The sequence below is a fragment of the Syngnathus acus genome, chromosome 10 (genome assembly GCF_901709675.1).
Source record: "Syngnathus acus chromosome 10, fSynAcu1.2, whole genome shotgun sequence".
Lineage (NCBI taxonomy): Eukaryota > Metazoa > Chordata > Actinopteri > Syngnathiformes > Syngnathidae > Syngnathus > Syngnathus acus.
Window position 1 is genome coordinate 17,940,208 of NC_051095.1, and position 10,659 is coordinate 17,950,866.

At 38.5% G+C, this 10,659-nt stretch overlaps 1 long non-coding RNA gene across 1 annotated transcript; it reads left to right on the forward strand.

Annotated features, from left to right (window-relative positions):
• Nucleotides 1-1,971: 1,971 nt before the first annotated feature.
• LOC119128741 lies at nt 1,972-2,720 on the forward strand. Its single transcript, XR_005099070.1, has 3 exons — nt 1,972-2,094; nt 2,481-2,541; nt 2,637-2,720. It is a non-coding gene; the product is annotated as an uncharacterized LOC119128741 (long non-coding RNA).
• The last annotated feature ends 7,939 nt before the right edge of the window (nt 2,721-10,659 follow it).

Consider the following 10,659-nt stretch of genomic DNA (forward strand, 5'->3'; position numbering starts at 1 on the left):
AAAGTGATTTTGTTTCAAGTAATCTGAGAAATGCAGAGACGCTCGCTGGGCTTTGACATGACCGGATGTATTCATATAGCGTATGCCTGTGTTATGAATTTTGATTTTCATGTATTTTGTAAAAACAGGGTGTGAACAGTGGCTAGCCTGCTTTCACTGCCTAATGTGTTTTGTCTATTTGTAGAAATGCTTCCTCTCCTCTGTGCCCCATTTGTCAGTGAATCAGGATTCTCCCAGAGATCCAATAAATAACACCAGTCCATCATTGAACAGATTAGGTGTCAGCTAACTTCCGCTCCGCCCCACGTGCCGTGTAGAAGCCTCAGGGGGCATGTGTCCCCAGAATGATGGGTAATAAAAATGAATCATAGATGAAGGCCAGAGACAGGGTGCTACAGGAGGAGTCTTGATGCATTAAACAGGAACAGTCGATATGTCCTCTTGTGATAATAGAGCATACAGGAGCTGCCGCCAAGCTATTTAACGCTTGTCAATCTAAACAGTAAAGGGTGGCGAGCTTCAGCGGCAACACTGAAAATGGTTCATTTGGGAAGTTAGGAATGAAAGTTGTACACTGCACATCTAAAAGTCAACTGAAAGTGTCAAAAGTTGTTTGTCGTTTGCTCAGCTTTCTCTAGGAAACAAGTAATGACATTGGATCTCGTGTTGTTTGGCCCTTGACATCACCGACAAAGAAAGTACACATTTTCTTGTTAGCGCTGTAGCTAAAAAAAACACTATGTAACGAAGTGCTACATGATAAATTATGCTGCCTCGACTTAACCCATCTTTGGAATAAATTGCCTCAGCGCTCATTGGCGGCGGTCATCACTGTAAGGAGCGCTTTCGATAAGCGTTCCACCTCTGTTAGGAATAATTACGTTCCACATACACTGTAACAATCTGCAAAGGCTGTTCATTCTCGAGTTTTTTTTTGTAGAATGTCACTTGAAGCGTATTACATTGGTTCTCAGTGATGACATCTTTTGCAAAATGTGTCTCTTCTGCGGGAGTAAAATAAAATTGGTTATTTCAATCAAGAGTGTCAGATCCTGGTGGTTTGGCATCATAATATTAACATGGCGCATACTCGTTCAATCTTGCACCAAGAATCTGAGGCTGATGAAACAGGGAGACAGTCCATACTCATCACTGTCAGAGAAAGTTGGCCTACCTAATAAATAGTGACATGTGAATGCCAAGTGCCCTCTGCCATACTTGCGCCTAGAAACAATTATTGACGTGCCGCAATCAAAAATATCCTGCTTAAGTGTCAAATACATCCACGAAGAAACACGAGAGCCAAGTATATGTGAGAGCACTGTGAGAGCTCCAGGCTCCATTTTCAGACAAACATTCAATATTAAGATTTCCATCCCTCATTTTGGGGTTTGAGATTCTCCTAGTTTGAAAAACTAAACTACGTAATAAAGGACTGGGAATGATAGTTATCGGTGCACACCTCAGCAAGAAATAGAAAACAAACCCTGGAAAGGTGCCAAATTTAGCATTTTGAGGATATTAGAATGCTGAACATTAATTTGTCCTACACTTGTCCTGCTGTTTCCTCATTGTAATATTTAAAAGGAACTTATCACAGAAAAGTCATTTATTAAAAAAGAAATTAAATGGGAGCAAACAATTTTGAGACAGGTGGAATCAATTATGTCTGGTAATGAATTTGAATTGCTGGGTTACATGCTGACACTATTTGATATTCTTGCTGGACAGTGTGATGCCAATGTAAAGTCTTTTGACAATCACAATGACAATATTCATGTTACAGAAACACAGAGCAAACAAAGTTTAAAGGTACGATTGTGAAGCAAATGTAGATTTTTTAATGTGACATATACTAGGTAGGCACTTTTGACTTGCACACAGTTCCAGGAAACTTGTAAGGACGAGTGTTCTTGTTGGACTTTTGCTTCTGCTACAGTGCCAATCACTGACCTTGGAACATGTTATTCCCTTGACTTCCTTGTGTCTGTTGCCTGCCTCCCCCTAGGCTGCACCTGTGTCTACTCTTTGTCCGCTTGTATTTCCCTGCTCCCCGTTTCCTCCATTCATGTTTTACCAATCTACAATGCAGGGGTGGGTATAAGACAAAATTCTTATTTTTCATTCTCAGAGCATTTACCATATGTTTCGCATTATAAGTCAGGCATTTTTTCTTGTTTGTTTGGTCCTGCAACATACGCAGGTACAACTTTTATCTGTTAAAATTAGAGATTGATCTGGTATTCAGAATCCTTTCGTTTCTTAATCATGTTACTCTCTTTTGGTAAATACTTTTGATGCATTACTGACATTGGCAACTTGGCAGGTATGCACCAAAAGAAGAATGAATGTGATGTATACAGTATCTATGTTTTTGTTTTTTTTCTTCATCATGATCCATTTTCAGACTGGTGAGACTTGTACTCCGGACCAACCTATAATTCAATAAATATGGTAAATATGTTGGGTTTTTTTTGCAGTCAACTTCTAGGCCTTGACATATGTTGATTGTCATTTGTGCATCTGTCGCTCGTGCTCCTGGTGAGACACATTTTGTCAACACTTCAAAATGTCATTTTGGTCTTGGTTCTCAAGCACTGTTGTTTGCTATTCATTCTGTTAATAAATCCTTTCAGTTCCCAGCCTGTGCTTCCTGACTTGCATGCTTGCCAGCACTTGTGTGGCTTTGCTTTTATCCACCATGCTCGATTCTGACAGGTAATCTATCTTTATTGTTTATTGTTATCTGTCCAAAGCAGGTTGTCTCCACTATGTTTATTAAAACAATGTGATGACACACGGCCCCCATCTACAGCGTGTTATACGTTGTTGAGCTTCCCAAAGTTAAGGAGAAGGGGTGGTGTAAAGCATTTCTTTTTAATAATGAACGGGCTTTGAAGTGTTCCCTCTCAACACTGCAGCAAGGTCTTAGGTCTTCAAGTAAACATTGTCTGAAGTTGAGATGGACTGAATGCTGAAATGCATTTCCATTTATATGCACTCTTTTATAATGTATGTATTGAATTTCTTCAGAGTTGTCACTGAAGAGTAACATCTGTTTCTAAAAGAAAAATAAGTGTGCCAATTTCTTTCTCTGTGGTCTTATGCATAGCTACACTACATGCAACAATTGTCATGGGAGCAATGATATTGTCTGCTGTCTACACAAGCACATATTTTGAGCATATTTACTATTGAAATCAAGTTAGGGTTTGATCAGAGCAAATGACTCCAATGAATCATCTTTAACCTTCTGTAATTTGAAGGGGCATGATTTCAAACAAAATCATGTGGGCCAATATCCCAAATGGTTAAAACTGGGTGACAGGGTGGCTAACACTACTGACTCTCACCTGGAAGGTCCACGGTTGCCTGCCTGGACCAGACTGTTTGTGTTGTCTCCATGCCTCAGGCGTGCTTGAAAACTTCCGATTTTTATGGTCTGATTGAATTTTAGATTAAGTCCAAACGGTGACCCAGCCTTTCATTATAAAGTTGTATATGGTTGGCAAGAGTTAGCGGCAAAGGGCTGTAATGAATATGAATATCTAGAATTGCAGCATTTTCAGCTCGTATTGCATATTTTTTGTTGTTCAAAAAATGTGACCACCTTTTTTTGTGTTTGCCGCTCAATAAACACCAACAAATTAATCTAAAATGTGCATGTTTATAAGGCGTTTTCCCGGCTGTGTCAAGAAGTGATGATAAAAGACCGTCTTTCTGCAAAGGGCAGCTGTGAAAGCCACAGGGAGCAAACAAATAAATTCATGAATACAATGCATACTCAAACAAATAGCACCATCTCCAGCATTCAAAAAACAGCATCTTGGTTTGATTTAGTACCACCACATTCATTTTAATAATTTTGAATTCTGCTTTTGTTTTTATTACAGTGAACTCTCTTAACAATCTGTAGAACCATTTTCTCTTCTGGATTATGTTTCCATGATGTGAAATGACACTCATGAAAAATAAACCGGAACTGTTTCTTAAGGAACTGTCACTCAGGGTTCTCTTGCAAAAAAAGAGCCAGACAGGTCCCACAGACGCAATAAAAGCGACATGACAAGATCATTTGCACACATCAGATAGTATTACTCATCAGTATGAATAAGTACAGTAATGAGCTTTTTCAGTCAAGCACCATCTGTTGGAATAGGTGGTGCACTGCATTACTTGCCCATTCTTTTTCCCACTTGCAAAATATCTGTTGTTTATAGTAGAAATACGCTCTTAGTGCAGTGTCTTCTTATTTCTAGCGTTATGGTATTTGTATCATCTTTACCTCAAATCAGTAGCCATTTCATTATGTTTATGCAACTGCAATTAACAAACCAAACATACTGTACACATGTGCATGTATGACTTTGGTGTCATAGACTTTTGAACTTTGACCATGCTGTTTATGTTGAAGCAACCTTTGATCATACACTATATTTTTCCTCCCCTGCCACACATGCATACTTGTTTCATTCTTTCTTGCTGCTGCTTTCATCACCATGGAGCCACAGCCCCCACCCCTGATGGGCTGTGGCTGGATTGCTGTCATGGTGTCCCTCCCTTAGTTCTCTGTGTGGCACTTCAGCCACAGCGATGTAGCCGGCCACAGAGCCTTTAGGCAACCAGCCGCCTCCAAATCTGAAGGGATGAAGCACATGTTGCCACAGATAAACCACCATGATCAATCTCATGGATGCGCAGCGAATCGGTGGAGCGAAAGGCTTTGAAAATCAAGCCTTGTCCCCCATGTGCCCAGCAATGATGATTTGGTCAGTGGAGCCAACGGCAACCAGCAGACATCAAGGAAGTTGGACCAGCAAGCCTGTCAGTTCTCAACACTAATTAAACATACACAATCAGACCAAATGATATGCTGCCAGCAGGGCAAAGCTCACATCCTTTGGTCTCAATAAAAGCCATCCCTGCCAGTGAGATTATTTGTCACAAATATCACGTGCTCATGGAGACGCTTGTCTGGCAAAACATATATAACAAATGACGAGGTCGTTGATGTTTATTAAGGGATTCTGTGCTAGAAGTTTTGACATGGCAATATTATCTATCTCTTTAAGACAATAAACGTTTAAAAAATGTCTAGAGCGTGTTAGTTTTAAGTTTTAGATAAGATTTCAATCAAACAAATAAAATTACCCAAGGTCTAATTTGGATTTTACATCAACACGTGACATCACAATTACATAATTATTCACCCATCTAGTGTTGTCACCATACCAAAGTTTTGACTTGAAGACAATGTTCAAGTTACATGGCACATATTACATAGCACAAGTGATATGAGTGATCCATTTAGTTTTATACGCCATATGTTTTAAGATAGTGATCGCTTGATAGGAGACCCAACCAGTCGTGTGTATTGTTTCACAACAATATTTATAATTCCTGTGAATGAAATGTGTAAGTGCCCAATTTGTTGCCAAAATGCAACGAGCGGGTACGTATACCGCACGCATATCAAAAAATGGGAGCGATAAAGGCCTTTGTGTGGCGGCAGACGCGCTGTGTGGCGGCCCCGTCTGTGTTGGAGTGCTTTGGCTGTTATTTTTTTCTTCAAGTACCGATACTGGGGAATTATGGTATCGTTTTTTTTTTTGACAGCTAAAATTCATAATAATATATTAGTATCAGTACTTGGTTCAACAGCATACTCCTATAAACATTTTCTATACCCTTTATCCACATTAGGCTCAGTGGTGAGCGAGAACCTAGCTGACTCTGAGATTTCATATGTATTCCTTTAATGATACTTGTACAATGACCGGTAGAGAGGGTCTATTCCTTGAATAGCTGCCCATGCTTCCCTTGCTGTTCATTCTTTGTGAGAGCTAAAAAAAAAAAAGACTTGTGTTTACTGACAACCTTGAACGTGTGAATGTGAAACAAAACCACCCAATTGATGGTGAACCTGACAATAGAGCCACTTTTGAACAAGAGTTACGTGAAGTTCAAAAATATTTTCTATGAATGCAAGTTTCAACAAATTCATGTACTGTGTACACAAAGGCCACATTTCCTCCAAGGACCTTGGTACTGCGTGAAATAAACCATGGTCTGTCAGATGCAATATTTCTTAAAAAGGACACCATGAAACATGCTTTCATTTCAGTTGACAATATATGTTGTATTATATCTTATTCATATTCATGCATACTTATGTATGCAGTTTTTTTTACTAATGAGGAAACTGCATTCAGTACTGTACTAATGGCAGCTGAAAAGAAGACAAGTTGCCTTCAAAATAATACATATGGTATGGTAAAGCCTTATTGAAAAGAAAAAGAATGTTTCTTGCAACAACCTAGGCAAGGTTGCAGCAAGGCCCTGTGATTTCATGAGCAAAGATCAGAGTGACAGTTTGACTGAGTTTGAGTGGCATCTGTTCGGGTTCAAGTAACTGTTCTTATATGATGTCAACAGTTCAAGTGGACTCCTTGCTCAGCTTGAATTAATAAAAGGGCTTGGCTCCCGCTTCACTCCAGCACACATATAGGGTATGCTCTGTTGAGTGCTGCAGTCTACTTCCTCTGCAGGTCCTCATTTCTATCCAAAAGCAGAGAGAAAGTATTCAACTATGCTACTACCATATTTATATAAGAACGTGTTTCTGGAATCTGTCTTGTGTGGGAAACTGTTCTTCATAAGCAGCAAAGCTGACATGAATACACATAACATGTTTACAAACAAGAAAACATTTTATTTTCCTTAGTAGATGAACATTGGCTTCATATCTTATGTCCATTTCCATCTAAATACTGGTTTCCAATTTCCATGTACCGTAATTTTCGGACTATAAGTCGCGGTTTTTTTTCATAGTTTGGGTGGGGGGGCGACTTATACTCAGGAGCGACTTATATACATATATATGGGTTTTTTTCACTTTTTTGGGCATTTTATGGCTGGTGCGACTTATACTCCGGTGCGACTTATAGTCCGAAAATTACGGTATTTCCATGCAATTTAAAAAAAAAACACACATTTTGTGCATTATTTTAAAATTCTCTTTATGACCTGATATGACATTTTAAAATGATCCGTGCCTGACCCCATTTTGTACCTTGAGTTCTAATTAAATTGTTTTTAAGAATGATAGCCTATTGGAGACAGAAGGTGTGACACGGGAGATGTTGTCAATCATTTGCATGCACCCGCAGGTCCATCCAGCAGCCTAGTGCAGACTTGTTTCTTTGGCCGGATTATTCACCTCCCGTTAGCAACAAAAGTTAAAAAGAAGGACTTGGGCAGCCCTCGAGACAAAACAAGGTCACACTATCTGCTTCTCATGCGCCGAATTTAAAGGTAATGAGAGGAGCCGGTACTATCAGACTTGCACTGGGCATGAAAATGGAGCGCTTTGTGTTTTGCAAGACTAATAAATTGATATTCCAGGATATTGACAGTGCCCCCACCCCAAACAAACAAACTGATTCAATGTGAATATACTAACTGTCTAGGTAATTTGGTATTTTTTGTTGATTTTGGTAGCTTGTCTGAATAAATGTGGCACAAGTATGGTGTAAATTGAGCACAGAACTGAGGTATGTTGCGCCATCTCTCATTTTGCCCTCCCTTCATCACGCAACCTTCCCTCCTCCCCTTTCTCTCTTTAGAAAACCTCCCCATCCATCCTCATCTATCCCCCTCTCTTCAGATCTTCCTTCCTCGACTCTCTTCCTGGATTAAGCGATCCCATAGTCATACATGTTTGTTCTGGATGACACCCATCTTTTTTTCCCCAAGTACTTCTAAGTACTTATAAGCAAACAACATCCAATAGTAAAACAATAGTTTCTTTTTCTTTCAACATAGGATGGAGAATGCATTAACTGAAAGAAAACATGCCCTGAAAGAGAATATATAAACCTAGTTTGGGTTTATTTCTTATTTTCTCTGGGTCCCTGGGAACTGATTGCAAACATTTCAATGACACATTACATATGAAAAGATTTTGTCCATAGATATTTTTCACCCCTTGTTGAACAGTTAATGTATATATTGTGACATTGCACAAAGATGCAAACTTTGGTAACGTTTACATTCATGATGTCGCGATAAATTGTATAACAAAAAAAAACCCGATATGAAACAGAAAATCAGTTTTAATGGAACCGAACCAAATCGAATCATTCCACTTCAAAATGTACCATTCTTGAAGCGTATCGCACCCCATGTATTGTGATAAGAATCTAATCGGCTTTTGAGAGCGGCACACATCAGACAGACACGACAAAAGCTCCAAATATACTTATTTTGTCTCTTTGACTTACAGAATTGCATTGCAAAATTGTCTACCCTTAACAGAAAATTAATCACAACTTATTCTTATTTCAATGTGTAACAAATATCCCTCTAATGTAATCAAGATGTCAAAAGCCAAACAGCTCAAGTTTCAGTAGGTATGCTAAACATTGCAACATCTGCTATCGATGTTAAGATTTTATGGCTATTTGTTTCTTTTTAGTAAGCAGAGAATGCGTAAAGTATGTGACCGATTTGTCACTGAATTGATACGTGATGCTTAGGGCAAAGAGCAATAGGTTCAATTCATGGTGAAAAAGTTTTTGAAATATTGAAATCACCCTTTATTTCTCAGTGAATAAAGCATGTGGTAAAGAGCTATCTAGGAAGGCATGCAATTTTGTTGCAATGATACAAATTTAATTTTGATCTGTGCTCCAACGGGACCTTTTCTATATGTATGTCACACTATTATCTTCTCAGTCTAATGCTTGAAGCCAAGTCATTTTGATGTGTCACTATCTGCCCTATACTATTGTTTGCATATTTTAATAGGCTTTTTGCAAATTCATCTGTTCATTGACATCTTTTATTTTAGCACCACTCTGCTGCTCCTCAGGAGGCAACAGTGAGTGGCTGTACACTCACAAAAGTGAAATGTTGATTTTTTTTTTCCCACCAAACTTTTGCATGTTGCCCTGGGAAATGATTTTCTATTCGTGTTTTTATGTTTAAAAAAACATTGGTTGGGACACTGACATTAAAATATTTATAAAACACTGTCGTAAATCAAACTGTACCCTAGAGCCTATGCCTGTATCAAAAGACTTAGTTTAGTTTTATTTTACTGTAGTGTGACATCTTACTCTATCTAATCTGACCATGAGTGTTGCATTTAGATGTTTTGTTGTGATCTGTTGTGTTTTGTTTTGTTTTGTTTGAAGTCAGTTAATTTAAGAATTTGGCCACTTGTTTCTGGATGGTAGCTACTTTCAGGCAAAACTTTACACACTGCACAATAACATATATTAGTGTATGTGTTCAAGGCCCAGAATACATAAAACGATCCGCAACTATGTTGGAGCTGCATGAAAACGTGTCTTAAGGTTCGCCAGATGCTCAGGAATGCCTAGGGCACTTTATGTTTTCACCTTTTCTGAAAATGAGCAGAATTTGGTTTTGCATATTTTATTAAATGTGAAATGGCAGTCTTAATATCACGGTTGGATCAAATTGGACCTCCAGGTCAACATTGACTCATTCTAAAACAGCTTTAGCTTCCCAGAACTTATGGCTTTAATTAGTGCAACATGCAAATGATCTCACTTTCTGTTACATGGCCAGATTTGAGTTTCTCTATGTGATGTGAAACACAATAAAAATGTGTCATTCCACTCATATTGTGCCCAGCTGCCATCACATTAGTGTTAAAAATCAGTAAGATCTGTTTGGCAACAATTTGTCAATTAACAAAGGTAATAAAAGAGATGCCTCAACAGTAAAGCAACATCAAGATATGCTCTAGGACAGCAGTATTTTCCCCTAAACTTGTCTAATTTTCTCTTAACATGTCCTTGATCAAAGAGATGAGCAGGATTGAGTGGAGGTTCCTACTTGGACCAGAGGCAAATACAGAAACTACGCAGTTTCGCTATTATATTTATATGGAAATAGAAACATAGAAAAATACCGGAGATACCCAGATGTCTATCTATTATGTTTTTTCTTAATGTATGTATACCTTAATGCTTGCATGCTCTCAATCCAAAATAAATCTAATTATTTGTTTATGTGTTATGACTTTCTATTTTATGTTTCTTTGCTGGTGTATTGGCTCAATATTTGCTAAATAGAGCCAAAGTGAAGTCTGTTATACTTAATAAATATGATAAAAAGTGTTTTTTTTGGAGGGGGGGGTTAATCTGTAAACTCCCCCATTTGACTCTTCATTGCATTTCGACCTTGCTTTGGACTAAGCTTGAAATTGTTTTATATTGCATTGACTGATAATCATCCCAAACATTTTATCACACAACCAGCCTACTATGACCACATTTTTGGAATTGTGTTCCTGGCTAACCTTGTTGTGTGATGTGTTTAGTAACCCACTTTCCCCTCGATCTTGATATGCTGTTTGACTTGATTACAGTTGTGTTCAACGGAACTTGGGACGGGCAGTCCTCCAGCTCAATCATATTGATTTTCCATAACAATATGAAGAACACTGTTCAGTGCCAAGGATTAATGAATTGCATCTTCAGAGTCACTTTGGCATTTCTAATGAAGGTAGATGAAATTCCCTGAACAGACCAGCTGTGTTTGAATTGGAGCTCACTGCGCCAGGATCCGGGCATGGTGAAGTCAGGGGGAGAAAAAAAAAACATTTTCCACAGAGTCATAAATCTT